Source organism: Thermobia domestica, chromosome 8 (assembly GCF_964235325.1).
Source record: "Thermobia domestica chromosome 8, izTheDome1.hap1.1, whole genome shotgun sequence".
NCBI classification, from domain to species: Eukaryota; Metazoa; Arthropoda; class Insecta; order Zygentoma; family Lepismatidae; genus Thermobia; species Thermobia domestica.
Genome location: NC_137461.1, coordinates 33415709 through 33443063, shown reverse-complemented (window position 1 = coordinate 33443063; position 27355 = coordinate 33415709). Strand labels below are relative to the sequence as shown.

The 27355-nt window shown below is 35.7% G+C and overlaps 1 long non-coding RNA gene across 1 annotated transcript in view; it reads right to left on the bottom strand.

Annotated features, from left to right (window-relative positions):
- Nucleotides 1-1071: 1071 nt before the first annotated feature.
- The window catches only part of LOC145691608 (uncharacterized), a 66732-nt gene continuing 40448 nt past the window's right edge, over nucleotides 1072-27355 (bottom strand). The window contains exons 10-13 of the long non-coding RNA XR_014132424.1: nucleotides 18967-19002; nucleotides 17647-17685; nucleotides 15945-16010; nucleotides 1072-1262 (exon numbers count right to left, since the gene is read on the bottom strand). This is a non-coding gene — a long non-coding RNA (uncharacterized LOC145691608). The remainder of the gene's footprint in view (nucleotides 1263-15944; nucleotides 16011-17646; nucleotides 17686-18966; nucleotides 19003-27355) is intronic.

Below are 27355 nucleotides of genomic sequence, written 5' to 3'. Positions count from 1 at the left end.
TGTTTCCTCTCTACCCAAACATATTAAAGCTGGCGTGATCACTGTGTAGTTCTGACTCCAGTTCAATGTCGTATAAAAACACGGTGATCAGAAAGGACATTAAACTAAGAACAAAGAATTACTTATCTAACCTTAACAGGGATACTGATTGTTCTGAAGATAGCAGCTGCAAATAAATTTTTTAACTCACTTACCTGCAAGGTGGCAGAAATTTTCTTTACTCCTGCACTTATTTCATCCCTTCATTAACAATGCTTACAGTTTTGTGTCCAAATTGTCCGTACGTACACCTCCGGTTTCTCTGTACACCTTGATACGGCTCCATGTCCTACTCATCATATTTATCATCTGCAGCGTCACAAGTTAGAAGACTTCAAGCACTAGCCTGCAAACATCATTGTTCACGTACTGCTTCTTCCTGACATGTGATTTGATGATATCCCACATTATCTGCTGTCGTAATATCCGGACTTCGAGGTGGCCAAGGCCTCCAATAAAATCCTGCATGCTTCCTCCGGTGATTTAATTCATTTCTTTATGGTCATTGGCCAGAATGCGTTCAGACCTAAGTCCATTTTCATATGGAGTTTTATTGTGCTTCTTGCAATTACAAGTACTGAAGAACGCTTTCTGATCGAGTCGCAGAGTGAACGCACCACTGACTCGCTAACTTCGGCATACGTTTCCTTTCGGCAGAGGCATCCAAAGCACTTCCCAGACGAAACATTTTCTTATCTTTAATTTTCCTCTTTATGATATTTACTTTATCCCTTCCATTTTTATTCTCTTTACTAACTTACTATTCAAACGTTGTTAATACTTCAGGCAATCCGAAGTTTAGTTCGAGCCATCCTTTTCCATACACCTAACGTCATATATTGTTTTTATATATTCTACATTAGATACGTACGTCGATAGTACGTTTGTGCTTTAATCACATTCGTGGCATATAGGAGCTATGTGTCTGGTGCGCCTCTTATTAAGATCGATATTGGTGATCGTAAATGAATGAATCAATGAAAATAGTTTTTAATTCAGTTTATTCCTGCGATATAGGTTTATCTGCCTCGTTAATAGAAGTTTATAATACTGCATAATTCTTTATACATTAAATAATCTAAGGAATAATTTAAAATACTTTTTATTACAACTTCCTTAATTACAGCGAAAATATGTTTCATGATGAATCATCTTACAAGTCTTTTATCTTCAGTCACTCAGTTGATACTGTGCTTGATGCAGGGATCTGCCACACCACTTATCTAACAGGAAGTAGAAAGAAAAATAAAATCCATTAATAAACTTTTATCCATTATTTATACTATGGTACTTGTACCGATTATGGTCCGGGTCCCTAATATGGACCACCCACCATATCTCTGCATATTTACGTTGGTGGTAGTAGATGACAATATAAACTATGTTCTCTTAAAAATCGTATACATTTTTGCTCGGCTCAGAGGACATAGTTTATATTGTCATCTAGTAGCACCAACGTAAATCAGCAGAGATATGGTGGGTGGGCCATGTTAGGGACCCTAGCCATAATCGGTACATGTACCATAGTACACTTTTCTTTTAAATGTGCAAAATTGAAAGTAATTCATAGTCATGATTACAAGTTTGCGTCTGGCATCTACTGATGGTTTCATTTCCTTATAACAATTACCCACCTCGTTACCTTTATCAGTTGTGCTACTCTGCTCTAGGCTCAAAGAAAGAGCTTAGAACAGGGTTTCTCAACCCGGAGGTCACGAGAGGGGTTTATGTGGGTGGCGAAGATAAGCGGAAGAGATAAATATAATTAAGATCTAATATTATTTTGAATTTCGTTCTGATAGGCGCATGTTTATTTTTATACATACTGTTAAGAACAACAAAAAATAAGCGTACAAATTATGTTCAATAGATGTAAAGTTGTTTAAAAATCAATTCAAATGATTAGTAACCTATTCACAAGTTACTTTTAACAGTACTGAACACGTACACAGCAATGTAACAAATTCACAACAATATGAGGCAACACAAAGTGGCGGTCTCTGAAAAATTAAAATATTCAGTAACTGTCAGTAAAATATTCAGTAATATTTAACAACTGTCCAAGTTTTTTTAACCAAAATTAGAAACCACTTAATTTTTTTAATCATATGACCCAAAATTAAGACAGTTATGAAGTTTTAACCCTTAACTGGAAGTATGTGTCTGACAGACACGCATGATTTTTTTCTTTTGCTGTGCTGGCAACCCTGTATGTTTCAGTGAAGCGAGCTCTTCAGTACCTTCATAAAATATATTTATTAGTTTGGTGGTGTGATTCATTGTTGTCGGTGGCGCTTGTGTGTTAGCTCACAACAGCTCTTTTTGAAACCTAACGTGTCTGGGAGGCACATACTTCCAATAACGTCACTTTTTTGCGTGTCCTGTTAGTGATGAGCAAATGCAAGACCAAGACCAAGACCGCGGTGGTCTTGGTCTTGGTCTTGGTCTTGTATACCCAGTCTTGGTCTTGGTCTTGCACACCCAGTCTTGGTCTTGGTCTTGGTCTTGGTCTTGCACACCCAGTCTTGGTCTTGGTCTTGGTCTTGCATGCAAGAGTCTTGCAAGTCTTGCATTTAAGAAATCTCAAGCTTTTCATAGGTAAATTTTACTATGGATATAAGGAATAATAATCTCTACACTGTGCCAACAGTAACGGAAATACAATGCATGTTTCTAAATGTAATATAGTTTAACTTTGTGTAAGTATGATGATAGTGTACAACATAGGTGATGACCTTTCCTTTTTTACTGGTTGCCCACGCTTCACTACTTATAAGATATAACTAAACTACAACACTTCGTAATCTGTTTACATTTTTTAACAGATCCAACATTCTACTGGTTCCCAAACTGGGGAGGCTACCCCTGAGACGCATGAAAGACGGCACAGATTATTGAAGTACCATTAATTGCAAAATTATTTTTACACTCTAAGGGCGTCAGATTTTTCTTTTCAACCACGATTAGCTAATTCTTGTATTAATCAAACTTCCAATTAAATATTGAGATTTTGTTTTATTGATTCCAATACGTACTCTATGGGGCAGAAACATTTACATTACGCAAAAGTGATAAAAAATTGCAGGCTTTCAATACATGGGCATGGAGAAAAAAGGAGAGAATTAGCTGTGTTGAACGGACAACGAATGAGAAGGTGTTTTAAAAAATTAGCAGTAGGAAAAAAAGAATATTAGATATTGTTAAGAGAAGGAAGGGGAATTGGTTAGGATATTGGCTGGGGAGGAACTGTATTATGAGGGACGTGCTGGAGGGTATTGTGGAAGGAAAGAGAGGGAGGGAGCGAAGGATACTATTAAAGGAAGGTATTAAAACGAAAACTGCTACGTCAAGACGAAGAGACTAGCTGAGGACCACCGAACGTCGAAGATTCTCAGTTGCAGCAAGTAACCTGCCAATAATGGCAGAATAGCTATTATGAAGATGGTGATATATTTAGCAATATTGACTAAAAAAAAGAGAGAGAGAGAGAGAGAGAGAGAATTAAAATAATAACTATTATAATCAAACCTCTTAATATTTTAGAATAGTTTGAGTGAAAACTGAAAACGATTCAACTGTCTGTCTTTTGTGTAAATTCAATCTATATAAATACTTTTGACCTGTATTGGAAATATAAAATAACGGCATCAAAATCCAAGTTATTTGAAGTCTCACTTGTGAATATGGATTACTAGCATCAATTACCCACTACGTTCGGTTAAACTTAAAAAAAAATAATAATATATTTCGTTAGTCAGTCACTTTTTACTATTAGTAAAGCGCTCTCTGATATCGGTCATTTTCGATTATTTTTATATTTCTCTCACCTCCTCCTCCCCAAGTTGCGGGGCTGAATTTGAATTTAAACATCAGAAGAGTCACTGTTCGTGTCAGAGACCCCAAAAATTATGGATTCGGCACTAATATCGGCCATTTTCAATAAACATATATATATATATATCCTTCTCCCCCATGTTACGAGGTACAGCATCGGAAATGTCATTGTTCATCTCAATGACCTCGAAAACCATGAGTTCGACATTGATAATGGTAATTTTCGATAATTTTGTATATCTTGCTCCTCCCCCAAGTTGCGATGCTGAATTTGCATTTAAACGGGATAGGAGGTATCAGTGTTCACCTTAGCGACGCCGAAAACTATGGATTCGACACTAATATTTGGTCATTTCTCCCTAAGTTACGAGGCAGAATTTGGTCGTAAAAGATATCGGAAGTATCAGTATTCAACTCAGCGAACTGGAAAACCATGGCGGGGGAGCGGAGGCTCAGTTGTAGAGCGTTCACCTCTGGTGCTTGGGATCCCTAGTTCGATCCCAGCTCGCGCCGTGTAGATTTTATGGTGGACAAACACCGTGCTTATGGGTTTTCTCGAGGCTCTTCCATTTTCTCCCACTTTCTTCATTTCATTCATTTCTCATCATCACCGTCTCCTTTAGCCTAACTAGCATAACCGTGGGACTTAAAACTAAAAGATTTCATTTCATTTCTTTTTTTAGGGGGGACTATAGATTCGACAATAATATTTGCCATTTTCGATCGTTTATATTTATATCTTCTCTTCCCTCCGTCAAGCTACGAGGCTGAACTTGGATTTAAATAGCATCGGAAGTGTCACTGTTTATCTCAGCGACCCCTAAAACTATAGACTCCATTTTAATATCGGTCATTTTCGATCCTTTTTAAATATCTTTCATTCCCCCTTCCCTACACTGCACCGTCAAAGTGATATGACAGAAACCATCTCAAATCCGATCCTCGTCTATGTTGAAAATGAGATCGACTTCAGTCGGGTAGTTCAAGAGTTATTAAATTTTTATTTATTTTTGTACATTTTCCATCCCCTCCTCCTTCCCTAAGTTCTACCGTAAAATTGATTTGATAAAAGAAAAAAAAAACACCCCAAGTCCGAATCTCATCTATGTTGAAATTTTGATTGAGATAGATTGGCTGGTTCAAGAGTGATGAAGTCACAAAGACAGCACTTATATCTTTATTTTTTTAAAAATACATATATCTCCCTCCTCCCCCTCCCTTACGTTGCACCGTCAAAGTAAAATGATAAAAATCGCTCCAGGCCTGAACAGCATCTATGTTGAAAGTCTGATCAAGAACGGTCGGATGTTTCAAAAGTTATTAGCTTTTATTTATTTTATATATATATATATATATATATATATATATATATATATATATATATATATATATATATATATATATATATATATATATCCCCCTCTCTTCCCCTCCCCTAGCTTCTACCATCAAAGTGAAACAAACTCTAAAAAAACTTTCCAGGACCGAACCTCATACATGTTAAACATTTGATTGAGATCTGTTCAAGAGTTATTGTCACAAACTTAGCAATTCCATCCTCCTTTTCTTCTACATTGCTCCGTCAAAGTGAACTCACAGATAACATTCCAGGCTTGAACCTCATCTATGTTAAAAATTGATCAAGATTGGTCGTTTGGTTCAAGAGTTATTAAGTTTTATTTATTACTTTATAACTCCCCCTTTCCCCTGTAGTAAGTTTTACCGTCAAACTGAAATGAAAACACTCTCAGGCCCAAACCTCATCCATGTTGAAAATTTGATCGAGATCGTTCGGCTGGTTCAAGAGATTAGGAGTCACAAAAATAGTCACTTTCAATTTTATGATATAAATTTATTGTTGTAGTATAATGTTAATCTCGATGTGGCGTATACCTAAGGAGGCTAAAAGTTATATTAATAAACAATTATTCAATATATAAGCATCCGCCCATGAAATGAAACTTGCGGTCACATGCAATAAGTTTTTGTCAATGTTATAAAAATGTTATTTCGATACTAGTTTTAAGAGCACACATTGAAAATTTCCAACGGACGCTTGAGTCTCGGTGCCAAGGCCATACCCATGTAGTCGACACCTATGGTGTACGGTATTAACGATGTTCAATACTACATTTCTCTTTAGTTTTGGAGGAAGAACACTACTAATATGCTTTGAAATGAAATTAAGTATCTAGTTTAATGTCCCACGATTGTGCACCAAGGCTAAGGGATTCAGTGATGATGAGAAATGACTGAAATGGTGGAATGAAGAAAGTAGGAGGAAACTAAAAAATGCTTAGAAAACCCACGCACACGATGTTTGTCCACCAAAAAACCTCACATGGTACAGGATGACACCTGTGTGGCTTGAAAACGAGTAATATCTACATGAAACGCGAACAACCAATTCAGAAAACGACATACTGTTGTTATAAGCTACAGGGGCAGATCGACTCACACGGATTTCTTAAGCGACTGGGAACACATTCACTCCAGCAGCATTTTCACTGAAGCCAAGAAATCCATCTCCTTCTTTTCTACATTATATAAAAAGAATCAAGTAGTGCCGGTACTTGTGCAAGACTCTTGCGCAAGAGTCTTGGTCTTGCAGGTATGGTCTTGGTCTTGGTCTTGGTCTTGGTCTTGTACCGGGATTCCTGGTCTTGGTCTTGGTCTTGCATGCAAGACTCTTGCAAAAACTGCAATACCAAGACTCTTGCGCTCATCACTATGTCCTGTGGACACATACTTCCAGTAGTGTAGTTTTCTTGCACACAAGTGTTACTGATGTTGGTGATTTGAATTTAGTATCAATGGTGGAAGGATCTTCTACATCTAGGAAAAGAAAATCAAGCGATGTAAGGAAAGTGGATGAACCCATTTTGGCGCCAAGCTTTTAAAAATGTGGAAAGAAGAGGAAGAAAAAACATGGAAGATCTGTTTTCTGATCATGATTCAGATGTGGATCTCTCGTTCATACCTGACACATTTGGTTCTTCCACTGATGATGGAGATTGTCGTAATATCGAAGAAGGTATTTCGTCTGTAAGTTGAACGACAAATAATGAAAAAGATGTTCCGGCTTTCCTTCAAGGCAAGAAAGGATATTCTTGGGAATCTAAAGAACCAATAAGGACTAGACATGTTCCTCGTCAAAATATAATACGAGAATTCCAGGTGTGCCAAATATTGTTAGAAATTCAAGTGAAAATCCTAAAATGGAAGATATTTGGTCTCTAATTCTTGATGACGACATTATATTCACGTTAGTAAATATAAGTACGGTAAATAGCTGCATTCTGTACTGATATTTTAAAAACAGCCCAAGTACTTCCAGATACACATTTGTGATAGAACTAGCCATGAACGTCATGAGACCTAATCTTCAAAGGAGGTTGAAGATTCATAATTTGTGGAGAGATCTGGCAACAACAATCGAGAATGTTCTCAGGAAGACAACGCCGAATAAGGAAGACGATTAACAGATGGCGAAAAGTGACAAAATGGAAAACAAAAGAAAATATAGCCTTTGTCCTTATCAGAAGAACAGGAACACAGCACATAGGTGCGTCAACTGTGAAAAGCCAGTGTGTCTCAAATGTTCCAGGAAAGAGTGCGTGATGTGTTTGGTTGAGAGAAGCAACTAATTTTGAAACTTGCTGTTCTTTCAAGAAAAATTTTGTTCACAAAAAAAGTGTATTACAAAATGTCATTTTAATGAAAAAAGATAAGTTTTTCTCAATAATAGATTTTTTCTCTTACGTAGCACTTGCATTATGTATGTATTTTGAAACAAATTTTATATTATTAGGTGATAAGAATAAATTTATGAAATACTTTGCCAAGGGAACCAAAGTTTCGGCGTTTCGTGTCTATCAGACACATACTTCCACGTATGTAATAAAACTCATCCTTCCAGTTAAGGGTTAAAATTTTCAAGTAGCCTCTATTTTGAAACGGTATGACGGATCGGATTCGGTGAATGAACTGACCAAATTTGGTTTCAATCCATTCGTTTTTACGAAAGTTACTGTATCCACTATATACAAAAGATGGATTCTACTATTATAGAAATAGATGGATATCGTGAGATCTCCGTAATTGGTATATTACAAAGTAAAAGTCCCACACAAGCTTATTACAAACCATAAATTATAAGAAAGATCACTGGGAAGAGGATGTGATAAAAATTGGAGGTCGTGATAGAAATTAGGTTGAGAACCACTGGTTTAGAGAATAGGGAGCGATAATCATGAACATCGGATCCAGGACAATTGAGCGAGAGCAGCAGAAATAAGTTTCTAGTTTTCGGTCATAGTTCAACTTTTTATTGCTGTTATTTTACCATTGTTAAGACTTTTTCAGCATAGCTTCCTCATCTGTGCGTGAAATTGACCTGTCATGATGGGATGAGGTAAACCAATATAATGGTACTTACCAAATACTCTTTTCTATGCTGGGCTCATTTTGGCTACTCCAATTTGATAATTGTGACATTTTCATCTTTTTGCTCTATTTAACTTCTGTCTATCGACATTTAAAGAGTGTCTATAGGGCATAAATGTTACATGAAGTCTAGACAGCATAAAGTATAGTATAGAACTAGACAGCACAAAGTGTGTCTGTCTAGTTATATACAGGCTAGCATAAATGATTCGTTCATTTTGAAAAGGCCTATAGTTTCAAAAATATTACACTTACACACATGAAAGATATACGTAAAGAACCACAAACTCACTAAGTTTATACACCCTTTACAAATGTTCAACATGTGCCCCTTTGGTGACACGCCACACGTCCAAACGATACGCGAGCTCATTTCATACATTTTGCAGCATAGTCCTGTCAATTGTCTACCCTGCAGCACTGATGCGTTCTTTGAGCTCAACTTGAGGTTGCGGTAGTGGGGTTTATGTAAACAAGAACTGACCAAATTTGGTTTTAAACCATTCGCTTTTAGGAAAGTTACTGTATCTGCTATATACAAAGGATGAATTCTACTATTACAGAAATAGATGGATATCGTGAGATCTCCGCAATTGGTATATTACAAAGTAAAAGTCCCACACAAGCGTATTACAAACCATAAATTATAAGGAGGGTCGCTGGCAAGAGGATGTGATAAAAATAGGAGATCGTGATAGAAATTAGGTTGAGAACCACTGGTTTAGAGAATAGGGAGCGATAATCATGAACATCGGATCCAGGACAATTGAGTGAGTGCAGCAGAAATAAGTTTCTAGTTTTCGGACCGTACAGGAAGAAGTCGCAGGGCGTTAACTCATTATATCTGGAAGGCCAGGTGAACAGAGCTAAGTAATTCTCACCAATATGTCCAGTACATCGACGCGGAAGTTCATCATTTGAGTAGTCACAAACTGGGATGTGTCAATGACGAAGTGTCAAACTCTACACAATACAAACTTGGTGAATTTGTGGTTCTTTTCATAGTGGGTACGTGTAATAATTTGAAAATATAGCCTTTTCAAAATGAATGAACCAATTATGCCAAACCTATTTGATATTATTAAAATAGGCCCTAATCCGATATAGTAGACCATATAGTAATCTGTCTTACCATTCCTTTGATTCAAAAATGGGTCAACAATATTACGCATATTGTTCAAATTAGTGGCACTACTTCCATTCAGGTGCATTGAAGTATACAATCGATCGTTAATTGAATTACACACTTCAACAGTTCTGTTGTGTACATTAATAACTAACTAACTAACTCTATGGCCTATGGAACCCGGAGGTTCAATGCCGCGTTCACAAAAGCTCTCCACTGACTTCTATCCTTAGCCAATTGGATCCAGTTTCTACTTTGTATTCTTATCTCAGCGAGATCCATCTTAATATTGTCCTCCCATCTGCGCCTAGGTCTTCCTAATGGTCGTTTTCCAATTGGTCTTCCAGTCAAGACTTTGAAAGCGTCTCCACTTTCTTCCATTCTAGCTACATGACTCGCCCATCTAAGCCTCCTAGACTTGACGACCCTAACAATGTTGGGTAAACCATATAAATTATGTAGTTCCTCGTTATGCAGTTTCCGCCATTCCCCATTCCCGTTCCTCTTGGGTCCTATTCGTCTCAGGATCTTGTTCTCAAATACTTTCAGTCTATGTTCTTCCCTCAGAGTAAGTGACCATGTTTCGCAGCCATACAAAACAACAGGCATGATTATCGTTTTATATATTTTAAGCTTCAAATTCCTCGACAGAATTCGCGACAAGAGATTTTGAACCGAATAGTAACACGAATTCCCTGCTTTTAGTCGACATTTAATTTCTTCGTGAATATGATTTTCCTCTGTTAATATTGATCGTAGATATTTGAAACTATCCACTTTATCAAAAGTTTTATTTAATATTTTAACGCATCCATAATTTGCTGTATTACGGTCCCGACGCACTTCCATGTATTTAGTTTTCTCTGCATTTACTTCTAAATCCATGTCCCTGCAAGCGTTTAATAAGATCTCTGCATTTCTTTCTATTGTTCTCCTATCATCACCTATTAAATTTACATCATCAGCATATGCCATAATCTGGTGAATACCGTTCAACTCTAGGCCCTGGTTGCTGTCTTTGATTTTCCTTATAGCGTATTCCAGAACGAAGTTAAATAATAATGGCGACAATGCATCTCCTTGTTTCAGGCCATTTTCGATGTGAAAGCTCGTGGACAAAAATTTTCCTACCCGAACTTTACTTTGGGATTCATTTAAACATATCTTAATTAATCTAATTAGCTTTCTCGGTATTCCAAGTTCTGTAAGAACGTTGTAAATGTTTCTCTCCTAACCGAGTCGTACGCCTTTCTAAAATCAATAAATAGTTGATGTACCGGGGTATTGTATCCCCACTTTTTTTCGAGTACTTGGCGAATGGTAAATATTTGGTCGATAGTTGATTGATTCCGTCTAAATCCGCATTGATAATCTCCAATAATTTCATCTGCGTATGGGGTCAGTCTTGCTAATAGAATATTTGAAAGGATTTTATAGGATGTTGACAGAAGAGAAATGCCTCGATAATTATTACAGTCAGTTTTGTAGCCTTTCTTGTGAATTGGAACAATGATTAATTCTTTCCACTCTTGTGGCAATTCTTCCTTGTTCCAGATAAGGAGAATGAGTTTGTGTATCTTGTTCCACAATTTTTCGCCTCCAGCTAATATTAACTCAGACGTAATTTCGTTTCCACCCGGAGATTTGTGTTTCTTTAATTTCTTTATAGCAGTTTCTACTTCTATTCGGTTTGGTTCTGGAATATACGGTTCTGCGGTGTGTATCTCCTTTTCTCCACGCACACTAGTTTTCGATTGCGTGTTAAGCAAATCGTCAAAGAAATCTTTCCTGCTATTTAAGATGCTATCCGTGTCAGTGAGAACTGTACCGTCAGATTTCTTTAATATATAAGCACGAGGTTGATAGCCTTTCTTAAATTTGTTGATTCCCTTATAAATGTCCCGGATGTTTTTATTTTTACTATTATCTTCAAGTTCCTTAATTTTAGATTTCAGAAAATCGCGCTTCTTTGTTCTAAAAGTTTTGGATGTTTCCCGCTTGATATCTGCGAAATTTTGTGTAGTTATTTCATTCGGAGTTTGTAGCCAACGTAATTTTGCCTGTTTTCTCTTCTCTGCTAGTTTTATGCATTCCTGGTCGAACCATGGTTTGTTCCTACGTATTTCCGCGTGTCCCAATTTTTCTATTGCCGAAATTTTAATGCTATCTCTAATTTCAATCCAGGTATCCTCAACACTAGTGCACTCCGAATCTTCTAAAGCCGAGAATCTATTCGAAACTTCAATCTGGTATTTCCGTCTTACCTGGTTCTCTTCTAATTTCTTTAAATTAAATCTCTCCGTTTCCGGACAGTGAATATTACCTTTATTCAACGATAACCTCTCTCGTATTATCGCTGCTACCAGGTAGTGGTCAGTGTCACAATCAGCCCCTCTAAACGACCGGACATCAATTATGCTAGATTGTCTTCTTCTATCTACTAAAACGTGATCAATTTGATTATGTGTTTTCCCGTCTGGTGATCTCCAAGTGTATTTATGAATGTCGCGATGTGGGAATTTTGTACTCTTCACGATTAGGTTTTTGGATGTTGCAAAATTCACGAGTCTAACACCGTTGTCATTACTTTCCTTATGCAGACTTTCGTTCCCTATAATCGGTTTGAAAATATCCTCTCGCCCTACCTTCGCATTGAAATCCCTTAGTAGAATTTTCATATTGTATCGCGGGAGTTGGTCAAATATCCGTTCCACTTCTTCGTAAAAACTGTCTTTTATATCGTCATCCTTGTCTTCAGTTGGGGCATGTACATTTAAAACAATAATATCACACCACCGTCCCTTAAGAGTAATAAAAGAAAGTCTGTCAGTGACAAATTCAACCCGTGTAATTGCTGTTAATATACGTTTATTAACGAAAAACCCTGTTCCTAACAGGTGATTTTTATTTCCTTCCCCGTAAAAGAACGTAAAATTTCCGGAATTCTCAGATCCATTTCCTTCCCACCTAACTTCCTGAACTCCTACTATGTCCATCCTATATTTCTCTAACTCCCTCGTTACGGATTTTAACGCGCCTGCCCTATAAAGACTCCTAATATTCCATGTTCCAAATCTCATGTCCATTTTCTTTTGCTGAGGTCGTGCCAAGTTATCAGTCGTTGTCGGAGGCTTTTGTGAATATTTCTGAACAAGTGCTTTTTTTTACAGGATGAGGTTGTTAGCCCTACCCAAACCCCTAAGCTGGAGGAACACTCCTAGTCGTCTATCCGCGACTGCTTATTCAGTATATTCGCAGCTAACCTCTATATCTAGAGGCCTTCTCCTCGATCCGCAACCTGAGGACGCGCCATGCCGTGGTGACAGGAACCCACGTTACACGGGTGTACATTAATTCCTCATGTAATACGAAAATACCATAACCGATTTTCTTAATACTCTGGACGTAAAATCCTTAGTATCTATCTGACAAAAATAGAAAAAAAATATTAAAATTAGAACAATGTAATGGCCATCTCGTATCGTAAGTATTTGTACTGTACGTAACATTTCCTATAGAAATAATAAGACGTTATAACAAGATGGTAATCAGCTCAAAGAAGAACTAATTTTATTTAGTGAGGATGTAGATCTTGAACTAATTTCTTTGAATACATTAACAAAAAACTGGGATAATGGAAGTTTGTTTTCAACACATTTTTTCTCTTTACTCGCTGTTTATCAGTAAATCCACATAGGTGGAATTAATGATTATTTTGATATATTGTCGACAATATTCTAACGTGTTTTATTTCTTGAAGAAAGCATTTATCAATTCGTTTATTCAGATCTTTTGTGTTCCGTTTCGTTTAAGGTATCACTTCTTTACTTCTTTAATTATTTTTTACAATGACTTTCCAGCCTCTTTTGTATACAAATCTTCAGTTAGTAACTCATTATATTATTGTTAAACAATTTCCACTTTAAAAAAATAAATTTTAAAAATTAATTTTTTCGTGTTATTAGACTTTCTCGTAGTTATGTTATGATCACTGTTTAGGTTTAAACTAAACGTGCAATGCATGCAAAATCGGTATTTGGTATTTAAAAAGAATTAAACTATATGGTACAGGAAAGTAAGATGTCAAAATTAAGAAAGTAGTTCTGTACTCTAACTATAAGAACAATATTCGAAGAAACGTATGCAAGAATTGGAAATTGATTTCCCTTCCTAATTTTCTTTGGATATTTTAGTCGTAACCTTGAACGTACCAGTTTGTGGATTGAAGTTCCTTTCTAGGACATAATTTTACTTTTCATCAGTATAGCTACTTAGCTGGAGTTAGTAGTAATTTAAAAATATTCTCGTAGGCATTTTAACGCCAACTATTCTCCTCAGATTAGCAATCTCTCTATTAGTTGAAGCACCTTTTCATTCTTTCTTGTTTTGAAACAGACTTTTCATTTGTGTGTACCATTTTTTCCCTTTGTCTTATATTATTTGGCCTAGACCTTTCATTTGTGTATTTTTTCTTCCATTTGTCTTATATTATTTGGCCTAGACCTTTCATTTGTGTATCTTTTCTTCCATTCGTCTTATATTATTTGGCCTAGATCTTTCATTTCTATATTTTTCCATTCGTCTTATTTGGCCTAGATCTTTCATTTGTATCTTCTCTTCCATTCTTCTTATATTATTTGGCCTGGACCTTTCATTTGTGTATCTTTTCTTCCATTCGCCTTATATTATTTGGCCTTGACTTTTCATTTGTATCTTTTCTTCCATCCGTCTTATTTGGCCTAGATCTTTCATTTATATCTTTTCTTCCATTCGTCTTATATTATTTGGCCTAGACCTTTCATTTGTGTATCTTTTCTTCCATTCGTCTTATAATATTTGGCCAAGATTTTTCATTTGTATATTTTCTTCCCTCCGTCTTGTATTCGTCTTCGGTCTGTATATTTCAATCATGATCATCGTCTGTTTTCTTTAACTTTTGTCATTCCCTCTATAGCTAATCATGTAATTCCTTCATGTTTCGTAATATGTCTAATCATTCATGTCTCTTCTTTTCGAAATAGCCTTCAGTATACTAATGTATTCTTCTATTACTTTCATCATTTTTCCATTTGGTATATATTATTCACCCACCTAATATTCAGCTTTCTTCTATAGCACTATACTTCGAAGGTTTATGCCTCTCCTCTTCTTCTACAATTCATACCTTACATAAATACAACGCTACACTTCATTCGTATACTTTCTTCAGTTGTTTCTTCAGTTCAATGTCGAGTTTCTGGTTTGAAGCTTTTGTTTTTCTTCGAATGCCTTCTTCGTATCAGCTATTCTAAATTTTGCCTGTCTATTTGCATCTATTAACCTTGCTACTGTATACTGTACTGTATTCCCCAAATAACATAATTTCTTCAACTCTTCCACCAAATAATCTCCATTTTTGATCTTCATTATTCTTGCTCTTTCCTTTCTTAAAGAAGGCGGTTAACGACTTCTGTTTATTAAGATACGAGTTGTGATAAAAAATACAGTGAATAACTTTATTAGAAGCAAAGTAATAAGCTTATATAGCATTTTGTTTAATCTCCTTCAAAGTACTGTTCTTGGCTAGCAATTCACTTATCTCAACGTTGAATCCTGACTGGAAGCATTTCTGGAAGGCTTCTTTTGAAAAGGCGTTCAACTTCTGCTCTGACATGGCTCTTTCATTGTCAGAAGTGATGTCAAAATGTTTTCCTTTAGGCACAGTTTTAATTTGTGGGAAGAGTCAGAAGTCACATGATCCTATATCCGAAGCGTACGGTGGATGTGGGTGGAGGAATATTTTTTCGGCCAAAAATACGCGGTGTGGGAAACAAATTTTGCACTCACTCTTCTCATTTGTAAAATATCGGTTAAAATACTTTGTACGGACCCGTACGAAATGCTATATTCTTCGGTAAACTCTCGAATAGTTATTCGCCTCTTAGAATGAACAATTCTTGCCATTGTTTCATTCTTTTCTTCTGTTTTTGAGGATGGTGGACGTTTCGCACTTTGCTCGTCTTCTATTGATTCATTTATGTTTTTAAACCGCTCATACCATACTTGTAAACAGTCTTCAGAGATACAGCATTATTGCCTACACCAATTTCAACTCTTCATTACTTTCTTTGTGTACTTTTTTCCAATTTAAAACAGAACTTAATGTTCACGCGTTGTTCGAAATCCATGATGCACTACAGATGCGGTAAACACAACCTAAATCTAGTGGCTCTGGACGCTGACTGATAAGTCAGAACGTGTACCAACTTAACGCTGCCTGTCTCAACGGTTCAGGCTATCGGACAAATTACATCAGTAGCGTCAGTAGTTGCTGCTAAAAATATACAAATACCGTTTTTCTTTTATCATATCTTATAGTATATGTTTCATTTCATTTAATAGATCACTTCTTTAAAGTTATCTTTAAATCATCTTTCGAGTTTGTCTTGTATTCAAATTTTGTACTCGTAATTTATTATATGTTATATTTTTGAACAATTTTCGAATTAAAAGATTTTACCTGGAACGAACATTCTCTAATACGCATCACCCTCCTCTTCTTCAGATCCGTTGATTTCTCTGTAGGCTAGAACAAAAGAAAAGCAGTTTTCTCTGACTGTTTTAAAAATTTATTAACTACGTTTGCGTGCTTAACACTAAATCAAGTAACTAGCACATTCAGTTACTACCATGGGATGACTCTTGAACACACATAACAAGCAATATACTGTATGATATGATTGAAATATACATTATTGAAGTAAACAATATTCTACTTAACTTTGTATCTTAAAGAAATTGTTTTAAAATCCGTAACTTGATCTTTAGAAACTTATAAATGTTTTATTACACTCAGCTGCATCTGTAAGGCTGAAACATAACTTGACAAACTAAGGGTGTTCATGAACACATTCGGGCAACTCATTTCTTCCGCTAAAGTTCACTATGCTCAAATTCAATTTGTTTCGCATTACTTACTGAGAAGTGGCTACATAATGTAAAGGAAAACTGTATGCTGCAAAGTATTAGTTGTTAATCACCATATAAACATGGAAGAGATAATTAAAATATTGGTACATGAGTTTGGGCAACGGATCAAAGGAAAACATCCCTGTATACAGTCATCAATGACGACATGATTAGGAAAATGGAATGAATATGGATGGATGGTAAAACAACTAACGTATGAAAGAAGTGAAAATATGTTACTGGTCCATCCATCATCCAGGTTATCCATAATCTTTGATAACAACAATCTGCACCTATCCAAAGTCTCAATACACTATGTTTCCAAGTTATTTACACACGCTTCTAGAAACTGCAACGTGTTGATTGTGCATTCAAAGTATTGACTTTCTGTGTTCACAATGAGAATGTTTGTATCGATTCCCTTCTAGCCATGGATAAATGTTAACATCACCATGACACACAGACTAAAGTTATAACGAGTGAAAAGAAAGTCATTACTACCAAACAAGATCTGCGAGCACACTTCGGCCAAGGAGGTCATGCTCTTGTTTCCTGTGGTTACAAGAGCGTAATGTTCACTTACCTAACAAATAGTTATAGGAAGACTGGAACATATTACAAGAGACTTTTTAAAAAGTCCTGAATGCTCTAATGTGCTGAGTCGCACATACCAAAAGGTGTCCACTTATCAGTTAAGAACTCCCCCCCCCCACAAAGCTCAGGAAACGTTAAATGTTGTACAAAGTCCTGATTCTATTCACTTCCCTAACCTCCATATTCCTTTGACCTCGCGCCCTTAGACTCCTTGTATCACAAAATGAAGGGTCGCTGAAAGGAAGGTGTTTTTCTATGGATGGTATAATTTTTCATTATGAGGCTCTGGTTCTGTAGCCAATGTGACATTATTTTTCACAAAAAAGCTATCAATGTATAAAGAAAGTCTCGAAAACGCTTTTATATTGAATGGTGTCTATGTAGAAGAAGATGAATATGCATAAGTTTCAAATTTCAAGTTCAGCTCTCTCTATGCCAGGGCAAAAACTTATTGCTAGCTTAGTGAAACTAGCTAGGACGTAAAATTAGTAAATCTAAACAACATAAATGTCCATTCTGAGTTAAAGCTATATAACTTCATTAATATTTTTTTGCTTTGTATATACGAATGTAAGTGGACAAAGACATCACCAATTATACTAGATAAATATATACAGAATATAATATTAGAAGATTGAAAATTAGATTTCTACACTTACCTTTTCTAATCTGTTCTTCGACATCTGCAAAAATTTCCTCTGCAAAGAAATATTAAAAAATATTATGCACACAAGACAATTTTCGTTCCTGAGGTATTTGGAACAAGTTATCTTGATGAATAGTATGGTATTTCTAATCTGTTCAGATATCTAAAATCCTGAACCGGATTTATATCATTATATACCTTTTATAAAGTTTTTACTTTGACAAGGAATGCTTTTGTCAAGCTGAAAAGTTTCTTGTCAGATAAAAAGAAATGAAGATAAATTATTAAATCTCTATCAGTTAAGAAAGAACTATAAGAATAACCAATATCATGCATGATTATACAGGGTTGTTACAAATTACTGGATGATTTCAGAAGGCTATACTTTTGCTAATACTGAACAGATACACATTATCTCAATGTTATTGGGAAGAGAGATATTTGAAGTTTTATTTTGACTTTAGATGTACTCGGTGTAAGACCTACGCGTAATACGCAGATATTATTTTATAATATGTTATGTTCATGGCTTTTGAGGTTATTATGTTGTTTTATGCACAAGATTAAAGCGAACGATGGTTTGTTGGAACGAATGATTATCAATAATAAAATGACTTTCATTTATCCGGTAAGGCAACATACATAACTTCCGAAAATGAGGTTCAGAAAATCGCCGCACGGATCCGAAAAGAACGAGTTTTGTACCCTTTATAACAAATATGTTGACTTCCAAAATATTTTTTCTGAGAACAGTATCAAGGGAAATGTGTAACTTGATATTTTGGAAGGTTGTTTAATGTCACACTTTTTGGGAAAGAAGGAACAAGTGTTCATTTTCCAAGAAGACCTAACTCTCCACATTGACAGATGAATGTCCAAAGATATCTAAATCAATACCTGCTAGAAAGATGGACTAGTCGCGTAACGTCTGCAGGCAAGTCGTTCTTCATATGGTTACCACGTTCAGCGGTCCTCACGATATGATTTCTTCCTGAGAGGGTTTAGCATGAATAAGATTACCGCTTGGATGTCTGCTGTACTACAACCACTAATATGAAAGAAGTACAAATCATTGGAAGATCACGCATTTCTGCTCAGTATTCCTGAAAATACAGTCTTCTAAAGTTTGTGTAAAAATATGTATAGTCTTCTAAAATTTTACAATGATTTGTAACCACCCTGTACAATGATCAATACAATTAATCGTACTTCAGGCGAAATTATTAATACATCTGTGTCAACTTTATAACTTTTGTATGCTGTTTCCTATGAAAGTTTGTGTACGGTAGAACTATATAAAAATAAATAAAATTCTTTCAATTTCTTAACTTACCATATATTTGTTTCTTCTCTTCCTCAACGTCATATCCTGTAAATAGAAGATCAAAACAATTAATACTTTCACGTGAAACTAGTTTGAATGTTGCAATATTAATAATAATCTCTTTCAAGAAAAGAAGAAATTCTGACTTACTGACTGACTTGCAGATGCTTAGACTAACATACTTAACCTAGAAAATTGAAATTTAGAGAGTACACAGAAATCGCGATATAGATAATAACTAAGGAAGAATTTTTAAGAATTTTAAGGTACTTGAACTTTTCACTTAAAATAATCAAACAGAATTTTAAGCATTTTAAGATGTTTGACGTAGAGTGGAAATAAAAAGGGTGAGGGTTCCTCACTAAGATGTCTAGACAAGGCGTTGTTATTTCGTGTGAAACTTTCACTTCAGAAGAATTCTTTATGAAAAGGCAGAAGGAACATCGTAAAATATTACCTGCAGTAACATGTAGAGGCATTTAATAATAATAATTATAATGTTTATTTGTGTGACATGAACAGCCTAACGGCAAAAATACAGCACCTATTCAGACAAAATTAACACACAATGCATACAATATAAGCTACCTACTAAAACAACAATAATAATAATAATAATAATAATAATAATAATAATAATAATAATAATAATAATAATAATAATAATAATAATAATAATAATTTAAGCTTTACTTTTTATGTGCTGAGAACAGCTAAAATACAGCACTTTGTCTTATTCTACATTATTTTAGCACTATAATATAATACAAGTGACAAATTATGATTACCTCCTTAATATAAGTTATTAATGATAAAAACACTGACTATGTTGACTACTAAAAACAATAAGATTATGAGATGTTAAAAATTAAAAATAAATGTAAATCCACTAAGTTGTATTAAAAATTCTAAAATAAAGTTGTTTTAGGATATGCATTCATTATGGCTTGTTAAAATCCAACAGATTAAAATATGTTTCCTATTATGCGTTGCAGTATAATAATAATAATAATAATAATAATAATAATAATAATAATAATAATAATAATAATAATAATAATAATAATAAAATATAAAATTATTATTAAAGTGAGCAATGCAGCTCAGGGTTTTCCAATAGCTAATACTTGTAATTAAGATTTTAAAAAATGAAAAACGGAACACAAAAAGTAATAATAAAAATAACTAAGTAACGATAAGACCAAATAAGCACATTAAAATATTAATACAGGATCAATCTATGCCAATCACATATTTTTCAAACATGGCCGTGATTCAATGTCTCAGATTCTCTTCAAATATTTTTCATACATTAATATCAATGGAATTATGCTAAATTAATTTTTTCAAATTTTTTGGATGAGAAATGGGCCGGGGAGAAATTTTTAAAACATGTGAATTTTGCTTCAATTTCACTTTCCGCCATTCAGCATCACGGAACTAAAATATCATAACTTCCTTACTTTGAAGTTATTGGGCTCATCCAGGTGTCATATGAAAGCTTAAGTTTTGCTCTTTCAGCAGATCTTAAGGAACGTTGCAAAAAGTTACATTGTCAAACATTAATGGGCATACAAGCAAATTTTAGGATTTTTACAAATTGTGCCACTGCTCAAAAGTTACAACTATGAAACTTTTGAAACTTTTTTGTACATTCATCTTAACACGTACCGTACATGGTATGGTTAAAAATAAAGAGGGCGTTTTTGTACTTTGTAATTATTATTTTTTATGTACGGAAATATACAGTTTTAAGTTTTGTTACAAATTGTGTCACTGCTCATAAGTTACAACTATAAAACTTTGGAAACTTTTAGTAGCACATACATGATATGGTTAAAAAATAAAGAGCGTGCTTTTGATATTTTTGTATTTTTTATTTTAGGCGTACGAAAATATACAGTTTTAAATTTTGTTACAAACTGTGTCATTGCTCATAAGTTACAATTGCGACACTCTTGAAGCTTCTTTTATAGAATCATTTTATCACGTACATGATATCGTTAAAAGATAAAAAATGTTGCTCTCGGTATTTTTGCAGTTATTATTATTATTATTATTATTATTATTATTATTATTATTATTATTATTATTATTATTATTATTATTATTATTATTAAATTTTCGGCCCATTCCTTACGTGACTCAGCACAAAGTTCGTAATGTCTGCACTAACCCTTTAATTATTCTCTCTACTAGAGAACTCTGAGCATGATAAACAGTACAACACTTAAGGACTATATTATATTTTTTCATAGCCTGAAGAAAACATTTGGAATGCAAAACAGGTGCATTATCTGACAAAATCAAATTAGTCACTCCTAACATGGGGAAGTAATACTCTTCGAAGCACTTAACAATCGCCTTAGCAGTTGAGCTTCTTAACGCAAATGCAGTGCAATATCGTGTATAAAAATCCATTATAACAAGGGCGGAGCCTTTCTGTCACAATCCAACTGGATATGCCCCCAACATATTAATAGAGATACATTCTCGCAATCTTTGTGATGGAATAGTACTTAACAGCTTTGCCGGCGTGTGTTGATCTGGTTTCATTTGAGTGTATGTGATACAATCTCTAATGAAATTCTTAACTGAGTGTCTTAATCCTTTCCAATGAAATGCCTTTAAAAAAGTGGTATTGTACGATCTCTGCGTGGGTGTCCCAGAACGGAATTGTACGCGGTGAGTATGTTGTGCGCCAAAACTGGTGGTTTACAAATTTGTAATGTTGCTTACAAGATCTACTATTTCAAAATACTATTTCATCCACTCTTCCTTCTAAAACACGAATAAGATTTCTAGAATCGGAACAATTCCTTTGGAGATCGGTCAATCGTTCAGGAGAAATATTGAGAACTTTATCCTGCAATACTTGGAACGAGTGTACTTTAAGCAGTCTATGTTCGTTTGACGGAAATAATCGACTTAGAGGGTTAAAAAATTCGTTATTTTCGCCTTTTACAAATTCTATATAGTGTTGAAATTTGCTGATTTCAGCGCTCCAATGTCATGACCTATTATTCTATGATTTAACACGTTTAAGGAAAAGAAGGGCATAGTGGTCAGTGATAATTATACGTCTTCCTGACAACATGGGTCACCATTTTCTCAGGGCATATACAGGAGCTGGACAAAATATCAAAACACTTCATACAGAACATGTAAGTTTTGTCCTCCATTGTACAACGCGTTTGCGGTTGCCGATCGATTTTTGTTTTCAATGTGTCATGTGGACCTTCCTCTTCCGTCAGCAGTAACCAGTTCACCTGTGAGTGTCACGGTCTGAAAGTGGTGCTGTAAAATGGGCGACCTGACAGTTTCCAAAGAGACATGTTCGTTGGTGCCCGTCTGGTTGAAGCGGTTGAAGCTAAAGTGGCAACAGTGACAAACATTGTGGATTATCGAAAGGTACTGTGTCCAATGTCACGAGGGCGTACACAATTCATGAGCAAACGACGTCTGCAAAGCACAACTGTGGTCGAACGACAATCCTGTCAGATAGTGGCAGGAGGGTATTAAAACAGATTGTGGCAGCTACAAAGACCACTGGAATGAAAATTACGTCTGAACTCAATTCCGGCCTACAGAGCCCGGTTTCATCGAAAACAGTGCAAGGGGAACTTCATAAAATATAAATTCATGGCAGGGCCGCTATCGCCAAACCCCTGACCACAGCAGTAAATGCGAAGAGGCGTGACCAAGGTGACCTCGTAGCCACTTTATATTTTCAAATTCATGATTGTAGCACCATGTTACATAAAAAGGAATAATTTTCTCGAAATAGTGAAAATTTCAGGGTCAAAATACTGGGGCCTTGAGCTTTATGGACAAGATGCGACTGAGCGGTTTCTTACAGTTTTGGCAACAATGTGCCACCCCTAATCATAGGCAAATTTGGAAACCGTGTGATTCTAGCTCCGACCGTTCTCAAGAGAATTACGATTATCTGAAATTTTGGCAACAATGGCCCACCCCTGGTCATAGGCAAATTTGAAAACCGTGTGCTTCTAGCTCTAGCCGTTCTCGAGGAATTGGAGAAAAGAATGCACCACCCCTGTTCAAAGGACAATGAAACTCTCAGAGTATATGCTGCGTGTCGCGGCAATGTCAAATTTGGCAACGTCAAAATATTCGCGATTATTCCTATGGTCGTAGGCCAATGAAATACTCTCCAAATTGATAATAAGTTTTATAATTGGAAAAAGTGTGTTATTATTTTAAAATATCTTGTAATGTTTTAAAGTACTACTCATGTGCCGGACGAAATGAAGTCACCGGGAGAGTATAAAAGAGAGGCATCCATAGCCAGCTCTTCACTCTGAGACGGCACGACATTCCGGCTAGTTCCCTTCCTCCGCTGGACAGCTATGCGGGGGAAACCCCTCCTCAGTGTGCTGTGGAGGAAGACCTATTGGGTCCCGTAATTCAAGGGTGAGTTCGTTTCTATAAGAATGAGAGGGAATTGTCTTATGTTGGGACCCAGGGAACCCCTTTATTTAGTCATAAACTATAGAGCGGTGACACAACCACACAAGAGTTCCGGTTCATTTTCCAGTGCCAGCACCAGTTTCGATTCCGGCTTCTGTTTCGATTCAGTAGAAATGCTATAAGCGTTGTTTTCACTGTTAGGATATAGGGTAACCTCTTTATTTAATCATAAACTCTAGTGTGGTGATACACACGCACAAGAGTAGAGTTCGTGTTCCAGTGCCAGCACCAGTTCCGATTCCTGCTTCGCTTCAATTCCGATTTCAGCTTCTGTTTCAATTCAGTAGAAATGCTATAAACGGTGGTTTCAATATAGCGTGAAAGGAGTGAGCATGAAGTTTAATACGTTATTAGAGCAGACACTACTGTGTGTTATATAGTGACAAGAGACCCAATTATAGTAAAGCAACAAACATTAACGATAATACACTATTAGAAAAAGGCTTCTTGGTGATCTACAGTGAATGATTGCTGATCGTTGTAAAACAGCAAATATTAACGATAATACACTATTGCAAAAATCACTACTTGGTATTCTATAGTGGCAAGAGACCCAATTATAGTAAAACAGCCAACATTAATAATAATAACGATTTTACAAAATTGGAGAGATTTAGTATATTATCTGAATCACATCAATATTATAGGTAATTTAAGGATAATGGTAATTTAATGACGGTCGAATTAACCCCTCCCCAAAAAGGAAGAAAACCCCTTGCCTGGCTAGAAAATAGTATGCGTGATTTGGTAGAGTATGTTATGAGAAGTGTACTCCCTCATCATCGTGCAGGGCTGACGTTCATTAATGAAACCCAGATAAACCATTTTTTTGTCTTTTAGAGCTGGTAGTAACATGAAAGCTGATAATGTATGGACTGCTTTAGAAAAGGTAATACCATCAAACACATCATTCCTATATCGGGACCGTTTCGTTGTCTATTTCCACCACGTAGAACTACCTATTGGTATGGGACGGGTGAAACAGAATTTCACTAATATAAATGAGTATATTAAACACAACACAGGTATTGTCATTATTAAAAACTCCGATTTTTAATGTTTGTGCCAAGCATTGGTAGTGGCTATAGGCCTTATTGAACATAAAGACAACAGAAAAGATATACATAGATATAGTAATATATACTCAACAAATATGTATAATAAGGTCTCTGAACTGTAAAATAAGCTTGTGTTAATTTAGAGAACGGTGGTGGAATACCGAAATTTAAAAAATTTCAAACTTATTTACCAGTATACAAAATTACTGTGTATGAAGGATTGTCTGGTGAAAAATACGTTTCGAGGGGCCCGGTCAGAGTAAACGTATTAATTTACTGTATATTAACAACCATTACAATGTAATCACTAACCTAACTGCGGCATTTTCATGCTCTTACTATTGTGAAGAATGTCATAAAAAGTTTCACATTAAAGACAGGCATGTGGGGAAGTATAAAGCCTTGTGTAATAAATACCAGAATAATCCACCATGCAACGTTACAGAAAGTGTAATATATTGTAAGGAATGTAATAGATGCTTTTACGGAGCTCAATGTTACAATAATCATGTCTTCATTATGCGATATTGTGAAAGTGTACCCTCAATGTCTTAAAGCACACGTGGTGAAAAAGAGAGGAATCCGCATGTCTGTGGGGAAGTATTCTGTATGGTTGTAATAATATGACGCCATAAGGACATTTATATTACATTCAGCCATGCAGAATACGTACTCCACAAAAATGGTTATTAGTGTTTTATGACATTAAGTGCCGACAAGATAAGGAAATAGCCCGCGGTATTTTAGAACATGAGCCCAACCTTTTAGTAAGTGAACGGATATGCTACAACAGTAAAAATAATACATGTGAACGGTTGGTGTATGCGGTATTAGAGAAAATGTATTTTATGGAGACAAATGTATTCTAGTTTCTATATTATTTGGCACAAAGGCCTTCTGGTATTAACATAATAGTAGCCATAGCTCATAATGCGAAGGGCTATGACACTCGTTTTGTTTTTTTTTCGTTTCTAGAAACTCTAATCATTGCCAACGAGTTTAATTTAATGTATAGGATAAAGTTCTTGCAATCAGATACCATTGGTATTATCCCACATATCGGGTACAGGTGGCGAGATAACCAATCTGTCAGCGCTGTTCAGTGGATCGTGTATGAGGCGGACCGATTAAAAGCACAAATCCAGCATTCTGGTAACGGCCGAGAAATTGTGGTGCGTGGTGGCTATAAAGTGGATGTATATGCAATATATAACAACGCAGAACATGTTTCGGAGTACCAAGGGTGCCTATTTCAGGATTACCAACTGTGTTACCCCACAGGCAGTGATAACACCATATATAAAGACGCATACACTATTTTAGTATGCGCTTTGAGAACACAATAAACAAAATTAATAAATTAAAAGAACTGGGGTATATAGTGCATGAAATATGGGGTGCCAAAGCGAGAGTTTCTCAAAGAATATCCGATGGTAAAAAAATTGTAAAAAAACAACAGGACTAAGAAATGTCCAATTCTTTCTGTATGGCGGAAGGGTCGACGCAATGAAACTCTACAAAAAGTGAAAGAGGGGAATGTTTCATGTATACCGACATCATATCCCTCTATCCTTATTGTTGTAAGGTGAAAAAATATCCTGTGGGTCATCCGAAAATTTATGCCAGAGAGAGCGAGTGCCAGGATATTGCAGAATTCGAGCGGATAATAAAGTATAAGGTGTTAGCTCCAGACAATATCTACCACACCGTGTTGCCCTATCGGTGTGGTTTAAAGTTACTATTCCCCCTATGCCGAACACATGCGGAAACTCTGAATGAAGAAGAATGCACACATTCGGATGAGAAGAGAGCTTTGACCGCTTTATGGGTTGTAGATGAGGTGCGGGTGGCTGTTGAGAAAGGATACAGTGATCGAAAAACACGAGGTATGAAGGTATGAGGTCGTAATATATGACGGTGAAAAGAAGGAGTGCGGTCTTTTCACGGAGTACATTAACCTGTTTATGATCAAGACTTAATTTAACGGCTGGCCCGCAGAATGCGCCACTGAACAACAAAAAGACCAGTTCATACACGAATATTATGAAAAAAGGCATCCACTTAGACCGAGAAAAGATTATGCACAACAAACCTAAGAAACGTATTTCAAAACTGGTTATAAACTGCTGTGTGGCAAATTCTTTCAAAAGGAGAACATGGAGCAAATCGATATTATTAGAAATCCCGAGGAGTATTTTTATAAATTAACAAACCCGAATATTCAGGTTAAATCTTGTATTCCAATTGGTGATAAAATCCGCGTGCTCAACTGGGGTGTTAACGATAGCGTTATCCCTCCAGATAAAAATATCAATGTGGTAATAGCCGCATACTCCACGACAAACGCTCGCCTCCAATTATTCCGTTACTTGGAATTACTTGGCGAGCTTGTATTATATTATGATACCGGCAGTGTTATGTGCAACAAATCTCAACAGTTAAAAATAGGATTGTATTTAGGAGATTGGAAGAATGGGTTAGCAGAATATGGTCCGGATGCATATATGGTCCGGATGCATAGAACTCCTGATTCTAGTGCTAGTGCTGCATTTCATAGTAATCCACAACGTTAAAGAAGTGTACGTTTTGAGGTTCACTTTAATGATGCATTGACATCTGTAACAGCAATTATTTACGGTGTGTTATCTTCAGAATTAGAAACTGATTTCCAAAGAAAAATATATATTGATTAACATGTTAAATACACTTCAACTTTATGATGCATTACAACAAAATCTGTCTAACGATCATTTTATCGGTGTGTACATTGCAGACCAATTACCACGTTTTATTCACACATTTCCTACTGCGATAATTATAAACACTGATTCTAGTGATAAAGCAGGTGA